This window comes from Bos mutus, chromosome 13 (genome assembly GCF_027580195.1).
Source record: "Bos mutus isolate GX-2022 chromosome 13, NWIPB_WYAK_1.1, whole genome shotgun sequence".
Lineage (NCBI taxonomy): Eukaryota > Metazoa > Chordata > Mammalia > Artiodactyla > Bovidae > Bos > Bos mutus.
The window spans coordinates 10,775,022-10,794,072 of NC_091629.1; the positions used below are offsets into that span (position 1 = coordinate 10,775,022).

At 37.0% G+C, this 19,051-nt stretch overlaps 1 protein-coding gene across 1 annotated transcript in view; it reads right to left on the reverse strand.

Moving 5' to 3' along the window:
• NEBL (nebulette) overlaps window positions 1-13,584 on the reverse strand; it is a 173,884-nt gene extending 160,300 nt beyond the window's left edge. The window contains exons 1-3 of the mRNA XM_070380985.1: window positions 11,020-13,584; window positions 8,134-8,215; window positions 3,664-3,816 (exon numbers count right to left, since the gene is read on the reverse strand). The gene's annotated coding sequence lies outside the window, so the exon portion shown is untranslated. The remainder of the gene's footprint in view (window positions 1-3,663; window positions 3,817-8,133; window positions 8,216-11,019) is intronic.
• Between the last annotated feature and the right edge of the window lie 5,467 nt (window positions 13,585-19,051).

Here is a 19,051-nt window from a genome sequence, read left to right on the forward strand (position 1 = left end):
AAGCTGGAGAAGGCAATGGCAACCCACTCCAGTACTCTTGCCTGGAGAATCCCATGGACGCAGGAGCCTGGTAGGGTGCAGTCCGTGGGGTCGCTAAGAGTCGGACACGACCAAGCGACTTCATTTTGATTTTTCACTTTCATGCATCAGAGAAGGAAATGGCAACCCACTCCAGTACTCTTGCCTGGAGAATCCCATGGACTCGGGAGCCTGGTGGGCTGCCATCTATGGGGTCTCACAGAGTCGGACACGACTGAAGTGACTTAGCAGCAGCAGCAGCAGGCCTAGAAGCAGAAATAGTCATGGAATAGAGGTTGGAAGCGGTGCAAATAATTTTAGCCATCTGTCCTGCCTTGTACTAAATACTTCATAGTTTTCTGACCGGTAACATAAAACCTATGATCAGAATGCAATAGGTTAGTCAGTTTACTCTAAATAGCTCAGTGGTGTGGCTCATCTAATTACATAAGTGACATTAAATTATTTTTACAAGTATAAAAAATGGTTTTCCTTCTTAATAAATAATGACCTACCCTTCACAGTACTTAGCAATTTAACACATCAAATGCCTTATCTGGTGAAACATAAATGTGAAATAAAGTTATGAAAACATTTACAGTAAATGCCCAGGGGTAGATTGGAGCAACTTTGGGAGAAAATGAGGGAAATAAATGGTTAACTGCCAGGATACACATTCATGCTGGAAGACACAAAAAGGTTCACAGCAGTTGTTAAATTCATTTAGAGAAACTCACTTTATTTTTCCAACAGAGCTCTCACCAGCTAATCTGTATTACAACCTGCAGGAGTCTTAATATTCTCAGCAGGATCAAGATTCAGGCCACACTGATTCAGCTATTTAATCTTGCAAGAGAACAATATTTGGCAGGAAAAGACCCCACAGCACTGAGGGGACGTCCCAGAGGTTCGTTGTCAGCACAGACTGGGCCAAGAACACCAAAGGTGGAAACCAAACAGCATCAGCCGATGTTTAGCCATTCCTCTCAGTAGCTCTCTATCACACCCATACGTGCACTCTACATATGTGTGCTAACTGACACATTACACGTGTATATATGGGTCTTTCAGATCCATGTATGTTTTTAAAATCAAAATGTTTTCTCAATATTTTGGACTTGAGTGTGAAGATTTTTTAAATCAAAACTATAGCTACAGAGGTTGGGAGTAGGAAAGAGATGAAAAAAAACGGCTATAGTTTTACTTTCAAAACCCTTCAACCAGCAGATGAAAACCATCCTCTGGTGTTTACTTACCAGTCTATGGCAAACTACATTTATAACCTCTAACATGATACAATGTATAACAGTTACATTTTGCAATAAAAATTAAAATAATTAATGAATTCTAATGAATATAGATTCTATTTTTAATGAATAGAGATTGTTCATTACAATATTGATTGTTCATAATATTGTTGTTCAATTGCTTGTTCATAACAAGCATATTTCCCCTATTTTTTATTATCTAATAAGTGTCTGTTACACTCTGAAGTGTGACACCTTCTAATTACAGTATTTTTTTTTAATTTTATTTTATTTTTAAACTTTACATAATTGTATTAGTTTTGCCAAATATCAAAATGAATCCATCACAGGTATATTTTGACTTCATATTTGGAAATAGTATTTTCTATTTAAAAATATTCCAAAGTATTCTTGGACTGTTTTTGTTTAAATAAATTTAATTAAAAATAAAATAAACTTTGATGGTCAGAAAAATTATGAATGAACAAATAAATAAATATTCATTCACACACACACACACACACACACACACACACACGCAAAGCCTTCAACTTAAGCACTGAAAACCAAAACAGAGAGAACATAAACCTGAACTTTCAAATGTATGCAAATATTTATGTGTTGATCTCTTAAGCCATCCTGAAATTAATAAGTTGATCAATACTCTTCTATAAGTGAGCATTTTTTTTATATTTTATATATAATACTATGGTTTGATTAATTTTGAATGATATTTTCTAGAAGCCCATACTGACAGCCAAACAGGGGATAGGGAAGACAAACACAGGAGACAGGAAAACTTAAAAACAAGATTGACAGCACCTACTATACAAATGACCTGTATGAATCACTGCTCAAGAAAATGATTCCATAAAATTCTTCAAAAACTATTTTCAAATAGTGATGGTAAGGGTTCAATTCCTTTACCTCCAAAACCTGGTTAGTTATCCCTCTGATATTAACACACTATCGGATACTTTATCACTGTGCTGCAAACATGTGCTCACCTTTTATAGGAGGACCAACAAGCTCCATGAGGTCAAGGGTCATATCTGTTTTATTCCTCATATAGTCCCACCTCCTAGCAAAGTACCTGGCAGATATTAAGAGTAAACACTCAAAATGTCTGTTAAGTCAGCAACTGTTTGAAAAGTGGTTTCCTTTGTAGAATCTGGAGGGTGAAGGGTTCTATAGATACACATTTGAAATCTGCACATTTGAAAATACAATACTACTCTTTCAACAATCTATATTTCAGTGATAGTGTCTTTTTCTGCACCCTCACAAGTAGATTCTGGGTGTTTGTAACCTTATATTCATTCCTTTCTCTTTTTGCTCATCTTCTCCCTCATTTAGGACTTTACATTGCATTAAGGCTCTCCTTTTCCATGAAAGCATTTCCCAAACACTTCCCACATTCTAGCATGGAACATAAATGCATGCAAAAAGTAGTTTCTCGTTTTTTCTGCAAGCTACAGGGCCTGGTGCAATATGATGTCCACAGCAAATGTTTAATGTTTAACAAACACATATACAGGTAAGGGAACAGTGAAAGTAGCTACTACTTCTATCTTAACCAAGGTATTATGTTCTGGAGGATTCAAACATGACCGGAAATGCTGCTTGCCCTCAAAAGACCTATAACAATTACAGATCAAAAGAAAATATTTAAATCACTTTTGGGGGGGAAATAAATTCCATCAAAAATAACAAGTGCTAAGAACAGAATGATATTTTAAGTTTTTTCTTTTATTCTTCCTTCTAAATCTGTATCCTTTTTCACAGTTTACAAAACACAGGCAAATTCCAACTCTTTCATAATTCTAAAAGTGAAATGATCAAAAGGCTTAATTCAAACAAATTAAAAGTTGGCCTCGTTACAGTTAATATAGCCACAAGAGGAAAACTAAATCATAAATATGGGCAAACAAAAAAAAAAATGATTATAACTTCTTGCTTCTTGTCTTTGGAAAAGCCTGGGGGTATGTTCCGAAAGCAATAGGTCCTTTTACAAGCAATCCTTCTACGAACATCATTGCACAGGATTCTGTACAGAAGAAGAAAAGCCTACACAGCCACTCTGACAACAGTAAAAGAAAAGAAAGCTATAGTAGGAAGCATAAGCAAAAAATAAAAGTAATTTTCATGAAATAATTCTTCTAGGAAAAAATAAAATGCAAATTAGAGAATGTATCTGCATATACTTGAAAAAAAATCATTGGTTCTAACTTCCAATCATGCAATTTTCTTTAATTGTCTAAACTTGGCTTAGGTTACCAATGGGTTTAAATTAAATCTCTGTATAATGTTTCCGTTGACTCATGACCTCCTAATAAGTTAAAATGACATTTGACTATTACACTTATTAACTGAAAAATACAACAGGTTTTAAACCTACCTCCAAAAATCCATTGAAATGATAATTATGTGGCAAATTATTAATGACAGTCACATCTGGGGATTCCACAAATGTATCTGGTAAGATGTCTAGGTTTTCCTCAGTAATCAGTATGTGCTCACTGTAGATATGTCCCAAGAGGTATAAGAAAATCTGGAAGAAAATGCAGATACTTTTTAAGTTTTAAATCTGTATAATGCACTGGAAATTGAGACTTTTATTAAAAAAAAAAAAAAAAGCTAGTCTTTATTAGATTTTCCCTGTGGCATGGAATATTTCTTCTCTATTGTGACACCTCTGGCCTCCTTTTTCTTCACATTCACCCAGGTCAAACTGCCAGCACAGGACATGTGAAATCCATATTTTGAGCTATGTAATTCAACTGAGGCCTAGAAAACTTAAAAATATAACTACTACTATGATTTATCTTTGTTTCCATAAATGACTATGGCTTAAAATCACAAATGAAAAGAGGCTTGAAAGGCCCCAATTAAGGATTAGAAATAGGACCTAGAAGCAATTTTTTTTTAAGTTAAGATTGTTCCGTTTCAAAATAGGAAAAAACCTAAAAACTGAATGTACAAGTTTTCCTAGAATAGCAACGGGCAGTATCATCTACCTCCACTAAAGACAGTGGTTTATGATAGAAATTTGCATATCTAAACATATCTAAAATGTATATGACCTATCTCAAAATTATTCTGTGATTTTATGTAGATTATTTTTCATTATGCCCATTATGAATCGTGCCCCTCCCCCAACTCATATCTTAAAGCCCTAATCGTCAATATGCCTATTTAAGATGGGGGCCTTTAAGAGAATAATTAAGGTTAAATAAGGCTTTCCAGGTGGCTCTAGTGGTAAAGAACCCACATGCCAATGCAGGAGACATAAGAGACATGGGTTCCCTCCCTGGGTGGGGAAGATTCCCTGGAGGAAGGCATAGCAACTCGCTCCAGTATTCATGCCTGGAGAATCCCAGGGACAGAAGAGCCTGGCAGGCTATTGTCCATAGGGTCACAAAGAATTGGACACGACTGACGCTACTTATGAGGTCATATTGGTGGAGCCCTGATGCAATTCAACTGGTATCCTTACAAGAAGAGGAAAACACACCAGAAGTCTCTTTCTCTCATGCACGTGCACCGAGGAAAGGCCACTGCAAGAAAGGTTCCTTCAGTAAGCCAGGGAGAGCTCTCACCAGAACCCAACCCAGACAAACTTCGACCTGAAACTTCCAGCCTCTAGAACTATGAGTAAATAAATGTCTGCCATTTAAGCCACACAGCCTATAATGTATTTTGTTATGGTGGCCCAAAGAGACTACTGCAAGTCCTATTTTTTTCAGGTACTTACTCATCAAAAAGAGCTCCTTGACTACAACCTTTTAAAACAGGGGAAGTCCTTGCATTTCTAATATAATAAGATTCTTCAATGCCACATTAGAAACCAAATGGTCCTGCTGTACTTAGAGAATACTACTATAATCTTTGGATAAAACTACATAAATCACTGAATATTGAAGTAAAAACAGGAGAAAGTAAAAAATAAGTGTTTATCAAGCAGCACAAAAGGAAAAAAAAAAAACAGACTCAAAGCAATCTTAAAAGCTAAGAACTCTCTTTCAAAGAGAGGTTTCAAGAAAAAGAAAGTGACAAGAAAGGTAACATGCAAAGCACCATCTTGAAGACACAACACATAAAGTAAGAAAGTCATGGATAATCTTCAATTTCACAAAGTTAGAGAGGTAAGACACATATCACATGAAATGTTAATGAAAGCCAAAAAGTAGAATGCAATGTGTGAGTTCGGTGGTACAAGTGACAGGGCTATCGTCAAAGCAGTCGTGACTCCGAGATGAGATCCCTAGATAGCTAGAGGGAAGCTACTGTATAACATACATGGAGCTCAGCCTGGTGCCCTGCGTTGCCCTAGAGAAGGTGGGAAAGCGGGGTAGCGGGAGGGAGGCTCGGGAGGGAGGGGATAGAGGTATACACACAGATGATTCTCTTTGTTGTTCAGCAGAAACTAACTCAACATTGTAAAGCAATTATCCTCCAATTAAAAGAAAAAAATCACTGTTCTCTGGGGTCTGAAAGTATGTCTGAGAACAAGGGGTGGAAATGTGGTGAACGGTGTGAAACTGTTCCAAATCAGAGGAAAGGCTCGTGCAAAGCCCAGAACAGAATAAGGAGCCAGGCCTAAAAGAAATGGAAGAATAGTGTTGAAGGACAGTGAAAGAGAAGATGAAAAATAATTTAGGAACGGACTGTGGAGGGTCCTCAGAGTCAGAAATTAAGGAGTTAGAAGATTAGACTTCCTCCTACTGAAAGTGGAGGTCCAGGGAAAGTTCTTTAGTGGGTCTTAATTAGGGCCATGATGAAAGAGGTATTTTAGAAAGAGTCATCTGGTGACAGTGTCTAAGATACAACGGAAGGACCGCAAGAGCCTGAAAGGAGATAAGGCCAGTTAGGAGACCTCTGTAATAACTTAGGATAAGGCCTGAACACAGCGGGATCGAAGAGAGAGGAATGTTGGGGGGAAGGGATTTCACAAAAGAAAGATCTTCAGAAATTGTTTGCTGAGTCCTTAATCTTTGTTTCCAAAAAGAAGTAATATGTGTTAATTCTTTTATTATGGGGGCCCTTCCCAAACTTCCTCTTTAGACAATGCCATTTTACAAGGAAAACTCATGTACTTGCCATGCACAAGTAATTACTGGTCTGGGATGTATTTGTTTTTTTAAGTGACTGTGGGTAAAAAATTGAGGATAAAAAGAAGAGATTAACCTTTGAAGTTCTGCCCTAGGTGGAAAAATAAAACAAAACCAGGTGTATGGGAAACCACGGATTTAGATGAGAAAGAACCAAGACATAATTTTCCATACATTTTTCTCATGAAAGTATAAGTATTCCTCATAGAAATACTTTCCCTAAGGAGAGGTTGTTCAGAGGATCCAATTAGACTGGGTATGTCAAAGTGTATTGAAACAAATAAACCATTCCTACATGTGGTAGGTATTATAAGGAAAATATATGTTATTGCAGTATTGCTTTCTACATACTCAATTTTCGCTTTAAAGACAATGCTACTGACCTCTCATTACTCAGTCAGGAATTCATGGGAGTTACTGGTTGAGATAAGCTGAAGATAAAGCATGGATCATTAAAGTAACACACAGATTCACTCTGAGAAAATACTAGATTTCAAGGGCTTAAATCCAAACCACTGACCTCATCACTAATCATCTATGTTAATCAGCCCAGTTAGGAGTTACAACAAAAATACCACTGGATTCTTCTTTCAAACTACCTGGTGTACTAGATTTCACTACTCAAAATCTGAGGATTCCACTATTTAAAATCAGAAGATTTCCTCAAGTTTTCATTAGTTACAAAACAGTTATGCTTCTTGTATGAGCAATAAGAATAACAATCTATTCAACACTGTATGGTATTTACCTTTCTAGCCTTTAAAAAAAATCCCATTTTATGTTTGCTCAATATAAAAAAGAAAGAAAAATTCTATATCAGTTGTTCAGGTTCATATAAGATCTAATTGCCTCATACACTATAATTTTGCTACCGGTTTACAATTAGCATGCATTTCTCATGCATGAGTTGACCCAATTACATAACAAATTTTGCCTTTGGGGATTTCTCTTGACTGCTTGTCTTCTGTCCACCATACAACTCAATTTCACACCATCAGCAGCTTGAACATGGCCACAGTCAGTCTCTGTCAAAGTGATTTATTTAAATTACAAACAGAGACCAGATCCCCAGACAATCAACTCTACCCTCATGCTCACCCTTTATACTCAGTGTACCTTTGAATCAAATCTTTTAATAGACCATAGACACTGCTATTCAATTATTAGGCCATGTTTATCTCCAATAATCTAATATTTTTGAAGCCAACTCACAAAATCTTAGGGAACCAAATCAGCAGTATCCATGTGAGCTTATTAATGGGCATATAATTTATTTTGCATTCTAAGAAGTCAATGAAAAATTATGTAGCTATCCCAAAAAAAAACTAAAAACAATTACATTTCAATATCAAATTACAGACAGACTCTTTGCTATAATGCTAAAAAAAAAAAAAAAAAAAGGGCTTCAACCTGAACTTTTCTTGTAAAGCAAGTAAGCATTTCTGGGTATGCTAAATGTGAAAATAGTAATAAAAGGGGATATTTGGGAAACAGGACAGATAACCATAATGATAGATGCTACAGGTAAGGGACTAAATATAGAACAGGTGAAAATTCTATTGTCTATGGGCCAGTGATTTAAGGAAAGGGAGTTCTAAAGATTCCCACTGAAGTCAACATACATAGGTGCACTTACACATGCACTCATGTGCACACAAACACACACACAACACACACATACACACATACACACACTTGAATATTTCTTCTGTGAGTCAAGGCACAAATCTTGACAAATCACATAATGGTATACTTACCATTTTAGTCACTCTGTAAAATACAAGATTTGTCATCTGGGTCCTTTTTTTCCTTCCCCTTCATACAATATTTCTCCACCACCTGAAATAAATTAGAAAATAAACATCTCGATTTTATCTACAGCACTAAGATTGTCACAGTCTCTAGGGGTGGAACTTCATCATTTTATTTCACAATTTATCCCCAGACTGTCTCAGCTAATTGAAAATGCAATTTATATTAGTGTGTAAACAGAAAAGCACATCAATACTCTCCTCCAGGCTGGACTGAGTCCCTTAGATGTCTGGGGGTGATTCTGCCTTACTATCCTGCTGCAGATTTCCTGAATGCACTCCTTATAAACTTGAAGGTGGTAACCACGTGAATTAGAAACTGCCTTTACAATTATGCCAGAACTATAAGGACAACAGAAGAAAGACTTTTTTTAATGTTCGAAGTCACAGGAATTCCTCAATTCATGTTTATAAGTTGTAATTTAAGAACGTTTTTCTAAATATCACTAAGTAAAGAAAATGTGAAAATGTACTAAGACATTTCTGCCATTCCTGACTTTATGCTCTAGAACTGGGGAGGTGGGGTAGGCAATCAGACATCTTCTGGAATTTCATGGGAAAACTTTTTTATTTGGGGAACTAGTTCTTTTTTTCACTCCAACCACTCCATAAATTGTGAAATCTTGCCTCTCTTCTTATTCTTTCTGCAGCTATACTAAGAGAGAAATATAGTGGAAGAATTTTAAATTGCAGCATTTAATAAATCTCCCAGATTCAATATGTTGGCATTATAGACTCCAAAAGAAAGAAGTTAAGGTTAAACCCGCTCTCACCCTTTTCATTACACACAATTTCAAATTTACAGTTGTATTTCATCCCACACCTTGGTAACACACGCAGACTAAGTAGGCATTTCCAAATGATTTCAAGCCTTTGACAAATGAATATGAGAATGTCTGAAAAAAAATTTCATAACACTAACACAGTAACAAGCAATCAAAAATGCCCACTCATCCATAACATATTATCCAAAACACCTAGGACTTGTCATTAAATCCACTGTATTATGTCTTTATACTTTCCTTAGTCCAAAAGGGATTAAAGGCAGTTCAGAAAGATCTGGACAATATTCTAAGATAAACCAAATACAAGTAAGGAAATGAAGCAAATGGAAAAATAAAGATTACAAATACCCTGACTTAGTTAACATACCTACATCAACCTATTTTAAACCCAGAGCTCAAATCTCATATCCCTTGTGATTTTCAGGATAAATCCACTCCATCCCAGCATCAGGAGAAGACTCTGGTGTCTCTATCTGACCTTCTTCCTCCCAAAACAGACACAATCTAGGCCACGTTCAAAAACATCTGTCTGGATTTGGCCAATATATTTCAGTGGTTTGGGTTCATCTGAAAGTAATGCAGAAAACTGGACTAGTCAAAATACCACCTTTCAGATTAGCCCATGTTTCTTATAGAAAAAAAGATCCTTGAGTAATATGGAAAGCCTGGGAGGTCATAGGAAAAGTTCATGAAGTTGTACCCTCATAAATGAATAATAAACTCACTAGACCTCAGAATATTTAACAGCTTTTTTTCTCCAACAGTAAATCCCTAACTTCTTGTGCACTGTTGGTGGGATTGTAAATTGGTGCAGCCACTATGAAAAACAGCATAGCAGTTCCTCAAAAAATTAAAAATAGAACTACCATATTATTCAACAAATCCACTTCTGGGAATGTATCCAAAGGAAACAAAAACACTAACTCAAAAAGATATCTGCATTCTCATATTCATTGCAGCATTATTCACAATAGCCAAGACATGGAAACAACCTAAGTATCCACCAATGGATAAATGGATAAAGAAATTTCAAGATGTATGTAAGTATGTATGCACACACACACACAAAGAAATATATTATTCAATCATAAAAAAGAGAAAATCCTACCATTTTCAACAATATTGATGGACCTAGAAGGGATTATGCTCAGTGAAATAAGTCAAATAGACTTATTGACAAATACTATATGATCTCACTTATATGTGTTACCTAAAAAAAAAAAAAAGAAGAAGAAGAAACAAAAAACCTGCACCAAACTTACAGGAAAAAAGGTCAGTTTTGTGGTTACCAGATGGGTGGAGAGAGGGCAAACTGAAAGAATGTGGTCAAAAGGTACAATCCTCCAGTTATAAGATAAATTAGTATTAGATATGTAAAGTACAACATGATGATTGTGGTTGACATAGCTGTATATTATACAAGAAAGCTGTTAAGAGAGTAGATCCTAAGGATTCTCATCCCAAGGAGAGTTCTTTTTTTTCTTTTCTTTTTATTGTATCTGTTTGAGATGATGATGTTATCTAAACCTACTGTGTTAATCATCTTACAGTACAGGTAAGTCAAACCATCGTGCTGTACAGCTTAAACTTATACAGTGATGTATGTTAATTATTTCTCAATAAAACTAAAGAAAAAATGATAAATCTCTAACAGTAATATTATGAAATTTATATTTTCTTCCTGCTATCTAAATAGTAATATGCCTCATCATGGCTAAAAGAACTACTTATAAGACTGCTATGGTTGATAACATCACGACTGTCGCATGTGTGTGTGTTAGCTCCTCCGTCACGTCCAACTCTTTGCAACCTCATGGATTGTATCCCACCAGACTACTCTGTCCATGGGATTCTCCAGGCAAGATTACTGGAGTGGGCTGCCTTTTCCTTCTCCAAGACTGTTGTATAAATTTGTTTCAAAAGATGTTATCTAAATTCCATACTTTTTAAAATCACCACTGTCTACCTTATAGGTTAAGATTAAGATACTTTAAACAGTATTTTGTATATACTGCTATGTATATAATAAACGTAAATTTATACATACCTGTGTTATAAGGGTTTTTGCGTAATTAAGAATGGATCTGCAAACAGCCTCTGGTATTGAATAAAATGTATATTCCTGCTAAGGATAAAGGTTGGTGAAATGATCAGTTCTTTTCTTATAAAATATGAATACTGACTTAATTTGAATATAAATTAAAAGGCTTACCTTTGAATCAACTGCAATCCTTATGTGAGTTGTCACAGGGATGTCTTAAGTAGAACTGTTTAGTTCTTTTTGAAATAAATTTGTGATAGTTGAAGATTTATGATGTAACTTTGTTTTATGCAACACTTTTTATTTTTTAAAAAAAGGTTCTCCAAAAATAATCCAAAATCAGAAACATTACTGAATGTAACTGCCAGTGAAACATATCTCTAATTTGCATTTTAGAAAACAAAAATAGAGTTTGATTTAAGGAAAGAATGAAGGGGAAGAAAAACGATGGAGGCAATCTTCAGTATTCGTGATCAGTGGGTTGTAAGGATGGGGTGGAAAAAACTAAGGAACAGAAGCCTCGAATCCTTAAAATTCAACTCTTTCTCTTCAAAGGAAAAAGTCCTTGCTGAAATAAAACGCCCATTTAAAGAGCAAACAATGGATAAACCTTAGAGAATATGGCAAAAAAAAAAAAAATGTCTCCGTCTCTTACTCCCTAAACAAATTTTTTAAATATCATATAATTCTGTTTTTGAACTTTAGACAAAATTCATTCTCAGACTGTATGCTATGATTTTATCTGCAAATTGTGACTATATGTAGGTACATAACAAAGACAGCCAAATACCAGTGAGTTTAAAACAACCTGCTAACTAAACATTTCCCAGAAATCAATGCTACATAACTTAAAACATTTAGACACATAAATTTTGGTGACTGTACATGAAACACACAAAGTAGACTTCTTGTGAAAAAGTGTATGTCTTGCATATTTGTTCATACTTTTATATAATACAAATTTTCATTTATATTTCCTCTGGAGTACTTAACATTGAATTAACTTATTTCTAGAAAAAATGCATTTTGACACACTTCATATAATAAAGAAACATAATTACCACTTTAATAAGTACTCAACACTTTTTGGTCCCTAATATGTTTTGAACTTCTGCTAGTTTCAATTTTCTTTTCCAAGGAAACGCTATTAGCGAACAAAACTCAGCTTTCAAATCCAAAGCAACTTCATATGTAAGTGTTTATTTCAGAAATTAGATGCAATATGCCACTTCAACAAACACCTAATTTAAAATATGAAATCTTGAATACATACATTGAGCAAACATGAGATTTCTCCAGATACCTAACCTTGTATGTATATTCTGTATGCTTACTCACCACAAAAAATTAACTGATAGGCTTTAACATTTACCTATACAAGTTCTATTCTGGAAAAATTTTTTAATTGAGAATCATTTAAAATGAAATAAGATGCTGTTACAATAACATCTCTTAATAGCAATGACTATTATTTCTAAATACACAATTAATTTAATTAAATTGATTTGCTAGATAAGTCAATTTACTTGATAAACCAATTAAATAAATTAAAAGTGTATTCAGAGATACACAGGCATAACTCAGAAATATTGCATGTTCGGTTCCAGACCAGTTCAATAAGGCAAATATCACAACAAAGAGAGTCGAATTTGGGGGTTTCCCAGTGCATCTAAGGAGAAGGCAATGGCACCCCACTCCAGTACTCTTGCCTGGAAAATCCCATGGATGGAGGAGCCTGGTGGGCTGCAGTCCATGGGGTCGCTACCAGTCGGACACGACTGAGCAACTTCCCTTTCACTTTTCATTTTCATGCATTGGAGAAGGAAATGGCAACCCACTCCAGTGTTCTTGCCTGGAGAATCCCAGGGACGGGGGAGCCTGGTGGGCTTCCGTCTATGGGGTCGCACAGAGTCGGACACGACTGAAGCGACTTAGCAGTAGTGCATCTAAAAGTTATGTGTATACTATACTGTCATCTACTAAGTGTGCAATAGTGCAACACGTCTAAAAACATGTTGTTGTTGTTGTTTAGTCGCTAAGTCATGTTTGACTCTTTGCGACCCCACGGACTGCAGCACGCCAGATTTCCCTGTCCTTCACTATCTCCCGGAGCTTGCTCAAACTCATGTCCATTGAGTCGGTGATGCCATCCAATCACCTCATTCTCTGCCGCCCCCTTCTCCTCCTGCCCTCAATCTTTCCCAGCATCAGGGTCTTTTCCAATGAGTCAGCTCTTCACATCAGGTGGCCAAAGTGTATCTACCTTAATTTTAAAATATTGCTTAAAAATGCTGAAGATTGTCTGACAATATAGGGTTATCACAAATATTCTATTTGTAAAAAAAAAAACACATTATCTGTGAAGTGTAAAAAAAGTAAAGCACAGTAAAAGTAGGTATGCCTGTAGTCACTGCTATTAATGTTAGGCTCTTGATAACTGTGATGAAATCACAGGGAAGCAATTCATAGATGAACCTGGCATATTTTCTGAGGATACCAAGTACTGCTGGCATCTTACAGCAACAAGAACACTTCCAAGTTGTCCAATTTCACTTTCTCACTGGAAATACAAGTCAGGATTATTAACATCACTGAGCAAATGGTCACCTACGTTACTGATTTGTTCCTGAGTCCTCTTCAGCCTCTGTAGTTCAGGAGTGTCTGTAACGATGCTGAAGCCCCTCCCTTTGCTTTCTTCAAAATCTCTTTTGTACTTGACCTAACAAAATTAGGAGTGAAAGAAAAAAAGAAAGAAAAAGAAAAGTAAACAAAAGAATCATAAATTCCGCTCAGGATCGTCAGAGGCCATATAAGCTGCTAAAATTGGAAGCAGCATCTCCAGGAACAGCTCAATTAGCAGGTGGTACAGTGACTAGCGAGACTGCTTCGTTTGTGTCCCAGCAACCACGTTGTGGCCTTAGGCAAGTTACTCAACCACTCTGCACCTTGGTGGTCTAATTCATAAAATGATGATAATGACAAAAATAACAGTATTTAAATGTGTTGTTGTTTAGTTGCTAAGTCATGTCCAACTCTTTTGCGACCCCTTGGACTGTACCCCACACCAGACTCCTCTGTCTATGGGATTCTCCAGGCAAGAATAACGGAGTGTGTTGCCAATTCCTTTTCCAGGGGATCTTCCTGACTCAGGGATCAAACCTGTGTCTCCAGCTTGGCAGGATGATTGTTTACTTCTGAGCCGCCTGGAAGCCCTAGTATTTAAATAACGCTCTTTAATAGGTTGAAAGATAATATCAAATGTCTTAGTTCACACACTGAGCCCATAGGAAACAAGCAAGTGCTCCATAATAGTTATTATTATCATCATTAACAGTTGTAATAAAACTGAAAAATAAACGTGGAAAGAGAAAGCTAAATCTTTCTTTTTTGTTTTGTTTTGTCAGTGACAAAGTATCATTTTGAGCCTGGACTGCACTATGGATGAGGGAGACATACAACATTATCAGCAGCAGCCCTGTCCTAACAAAGTTTTCATTTTATTTCATAAGGCAAAGCATATGGGTATGATTATACAGTGTTTAACTGCCAAATGTTGAATATGTAAATGCTTATGGAAATATTTATAAAACAGGCAAAACCCAGAGATTAAAAGGCTTCAAGCACATGCCCTTGGCATACTGTGTACTGAGGTACCAAAGTTTTTTTCAGTCTTTAAATATATTTCTTTCTAATTACAGCCCAGTAAGGCTGAATTTTACAGTTTCCTCAGGGAACTAGAACAGCCAGTGCTTAATCTTACTAGGGTCCCATATCCTGTTATTAGCATAGTGACAATAACTGTGACACCAGTTAAATGCTCTGCTTGTTTAATAACTGAGATGGTTACATCACTTGAACTGTTCTTATTTCTTTAAAAGCCTAACTATAAAGAAATATTGAAACATATTTTTGATAATTCATATAATCCCCATTTCACTTTCATAATCACCAGCTTCAAATTAAAACATATTAATAATCAATGCACCTAATTTTAGCACCTAACAGATGATGCTGTCAAAGTGCTGCACTCAATATGTCAGCAAATTTGGATAACTCAGCAGTGGCCACAGGACTGGAAAAGGTCAGTTTTCATTCCAATCCCAAAGAGAGGTAATGCCAAACAATGTTCAAACTACCGCACAATTACACTCATCTCACACCCTAGTAAAGTAATGCTCAAAATTCTCCAAGCCACACTTCAGCAATACATGAACCGTGAACTTCCAGATGTTCAAGCTGGTTTTAGAAAAGGCAGAGGAACCAGAGATCAAATTGCCAACATCCGCTGGATCATCAAAAAAGCAAGAGAATTCCAGAAAAACATCTATTTCTGCTGTATTGACTATACCAAAGCCTTTGACTGTGTGGATCACAATAAACTGTGGAAAATTCTGAAAGAGACGGGAATACCAGACCACCTGACCTGCCTCTTGAGAAACTTGTATACAGGTCAGGAAGAAACAGAACTGAACATGGAACAACAGACTGGTTCCAAATAGGAAAAGGAGTACGTCAAGGCTGTATATTGTCACCCTGCTTATTTAACTTATACGCAGAGTACATCATGAGAAACACTGGGCTGGAGGAAGCACAACTGGAATCAAGATTGCCGGGAGAAATATCAATAACCTCAGATATGCAGATGACACCACCCTTATGGCAGAAAGTGAAGAAGAACTAAAGAGCCTCTTGATGTAAGTGAAAGAGGAGAGTGAAAAAGTTGGCTTAAAGCTCAACATTCAGAAAACTAAGATCATGGCATCCGGTCCCATCACCTCATGGCAAATAGATGAGGAAACAATGGAAACAGTGGCTGACTTTATTTTGGGGGGCTCCAAAAATCACTGCAGATGGTAATTGCAGCCATGAAATTAAAATACCAACCTAGACAGCATATTCAAAAGCAGAGACATTACTTTGCCAACAAAGGTCCGTCCAGTCAAGGCTATGGTTTTTCCAGTAGTCATGTATGGATGTGAGAGTTAGACTATAAAGAAAGCTGAGTGCCGAAGAATTGATGCTTTTGAACTATGGTGTTGGAGAAGACTCTTGAGAATCCCTTGGACTGCAAGGAAATCCAACCAGTCCATCCTGAAGGAGATCAGTCCTGGGTGTTCATTGGAGGGACTGATGTTGAAGCTGAAACTCCAATACTTTGGCCACCTGATACGGAGAGCTGACTCATTTGAAAAAACCCTGATGCTGGGAAAGATTGAGGGCAGGAGGAGAAGGAGATGACGGAGGATGAGATGGTTGGATGGCATCACTGACTCGATGGATGTGAGTCTGAGTGTACTCCGGGAGTTGGTGATGGACAGGGAGGCCTGGCGTGCTGCGGTTCACGGGGTTGCAAAGACTCAGACACGACCGAGCGACTGAACTCAACTGAACTGAATAATTAATGTTTAGGGTAGCTAATAAAAAAATGTTTCTGCAATCGTTACTTTCTGTATAAATTTGAAAAGTCTCCTTAGCTGAGCATGGAATGACTGTTTTTGTTGAGTCATGTTTGTTTTTAAATACTCAGTGCTCCCAGGCATTACTGTCCTTGAGGCTACTGGAAGTTTTCCTTTATATGAAGAGCTTAAAAGAAAAAAAAAAAAAATCCCAGATGACAATAAATAAAAAGATACACATACTCTCATCACTTTTAGCCTAAGAATATCTAATTTTTCCTCCACATTTTCATTTAAATGTCTAAAAGTACTAAAATCCTTACTTTATTTCCATAAGTAAAAGGTCAAATAAACTGCATTATTTTTCTGCTACAGAAAATACTGAGTGAGATTAGCCTTCTAACCCTCAACCTCCCAGCATGTGTGAAGATGCACACAGGCACATTCTCAGGGTTTTGTGCCTAACTAAGCAGGGAAGCCATTTAGCTTTGCTTGAAGTAAACGCTAGGGCGCAGAGCAGTTATAAAAGTAAGAAAGATGGCAACGTTACAATAAGAGCAAGGGGAATGAAGAAGTAAGAATAAAAATCTAGAAGCCAAGTTTTAACATCCTTAACATCCATTTCAGAGAAGGCACAATCACATATTCTTTTTGTGATGAGCTTGGAATTTTGTATGTTTTTTAATGGCAATTTCCAAAGGAAGAACTGAAAAGAAAAACCATCAAATTCCAGAATCATAGCTTTCAAGTTAATTACCATTTAAGAGTCCTTTCCACATTCACAAGACACATAAGAGTCATCTGATTAGGGCTTGCCTCGTTAAGTGATTAGTTTTAAAGAATATACAATTATCTCCATAATTGATTTGCAGAGTTTTTAGATGTTTAATCCTTTTTTAATGGAGTGACCCACAACCATACTCAGCACCAACACAAGCACCAGTCCACGCTGTAAATCTTGACAGCTCACAGGGAGCTTTTGAGCCCTTCATCAGTCCCTCTCTTTTCCATACTCCCAGCCACTTATATCCTATCTCTCTACTTAGGTCTAATTTTAAATATTATATCTGATGGTCTGCCAGGTATGCATAGTCTGATTCTGAGAGACAACTGGATACAAAAATAGTAGATGCCAGGGGCCGGGGGCAGGGGTTGCAGGGTAGAGAGTGGGGAATGGGGAGTTAGTATTTAATGGGGACAGACTTTCAGTTTAGGAAGGAGTTCAGGAGATGGATGATGGCGAGAATTGTACAATAGTGTGAATGTAACTAGTGCCACTGAGCTGTACGGTTAAATATGGTGAAAATAGCATGTTTTATGCAACATTCACCACAGTAAAAAGCTTTTTTAATTAAAAAAAAATAAAAAGAGCTCAGAGAACAGAGAGAGGGAGAAGATGTCTCTTTTCGGTTGTAGATGTCTCCTTTGCCCTCACAACATGACCCCATCCAACCAGTGAGCACCTGCACTCTGCACTCAGGAATCAACTCATACACAAAATCCAGTGTGTGTCCAAGAATCCGAGACCTGGGACTGTGGTAGAAACTCATGGGAAAGGGCTACTCTTTCTCCATGGTCTGGCTCATTTCATTGTTGTTCAGGATTATTGTTCAACCCCACAGATTACAGCATGCCAGGTTTCTCTGTCCTTCACCATCTCCCGGAGCTTGCTCAAACTCATGTCCATTAAGTCAATGATGCCATCCAACCATCTCATCCTCTGTCATCCCCTTCTCCTCCTTCCTTCAGTCTTTCCCAGCATCAGGGTCTTTTCTAATGAGTAAGCTCTTTACATCAGGTGGACAAAGTATTGGAGCTTCAGCTTCAGCATTGGTCCTTCCAATAAATATTCAGGATTGATCCTGAAAACCAGGATGGACTGGTTTGATCTCCTTGCAGTCCAAGGGACTCTCAAGAGTCTTCTCCAACACCACAGTTCAAAAGCATCAATTCTTCAGCGCTCAGCCTTCTTTATGGTCTAACTCTCACATCCATACATGACTACTGGAAAAACCATAGCTTTGACTAGACAGACTTTTGTTGGTAAAGTAATGTCTCTGCTTTTTAATGTGCTGTCTAGGTTTGTCATAGCTTTTCTTCCAAGAAGCAAGCATCTTTTAATTTCATGACTTCAGTCACCATTTGCAGTGATTTTGGAGCCCAAGAAAATAGTCTGTCACTGTTTCCATTGTTGCCACATCTATTTGCCATGAAGCGATGGGACAGGATGTCATGATATTCACTTTTTGAATGTTGAGTTTTAAGCCAGCTTTTTCACTCTCTTCTTCCACTTTGAACAAGAGGCTCTTTAGTTCCTCTTTGCTTTCTGCCATAGGGGTGGTGTCATCTGCATATCTGAGGTTATTGATATTTCTCCCGGCAATCTTGATTCCAGCTTGTGCTTCATCCAGTCCAGCATTTCACATGATGTACTCTGTTTAGTAGGCTGTAAAACTGAAGTTGCTGGCCCTCATTTGGCCACTATGCAATGATGATGAGGCCAACACAGAGGCGAGCAAAACCCCAAGAGTGATTCCCGACATCATTCAAGCACCTGAATCTAACTCTTCCTAAAGCCAGAACCACCAGGCTTACCAAATGAGTGAGCTAATATCTCTCTCTTCAATAACCAAAAGAATTCT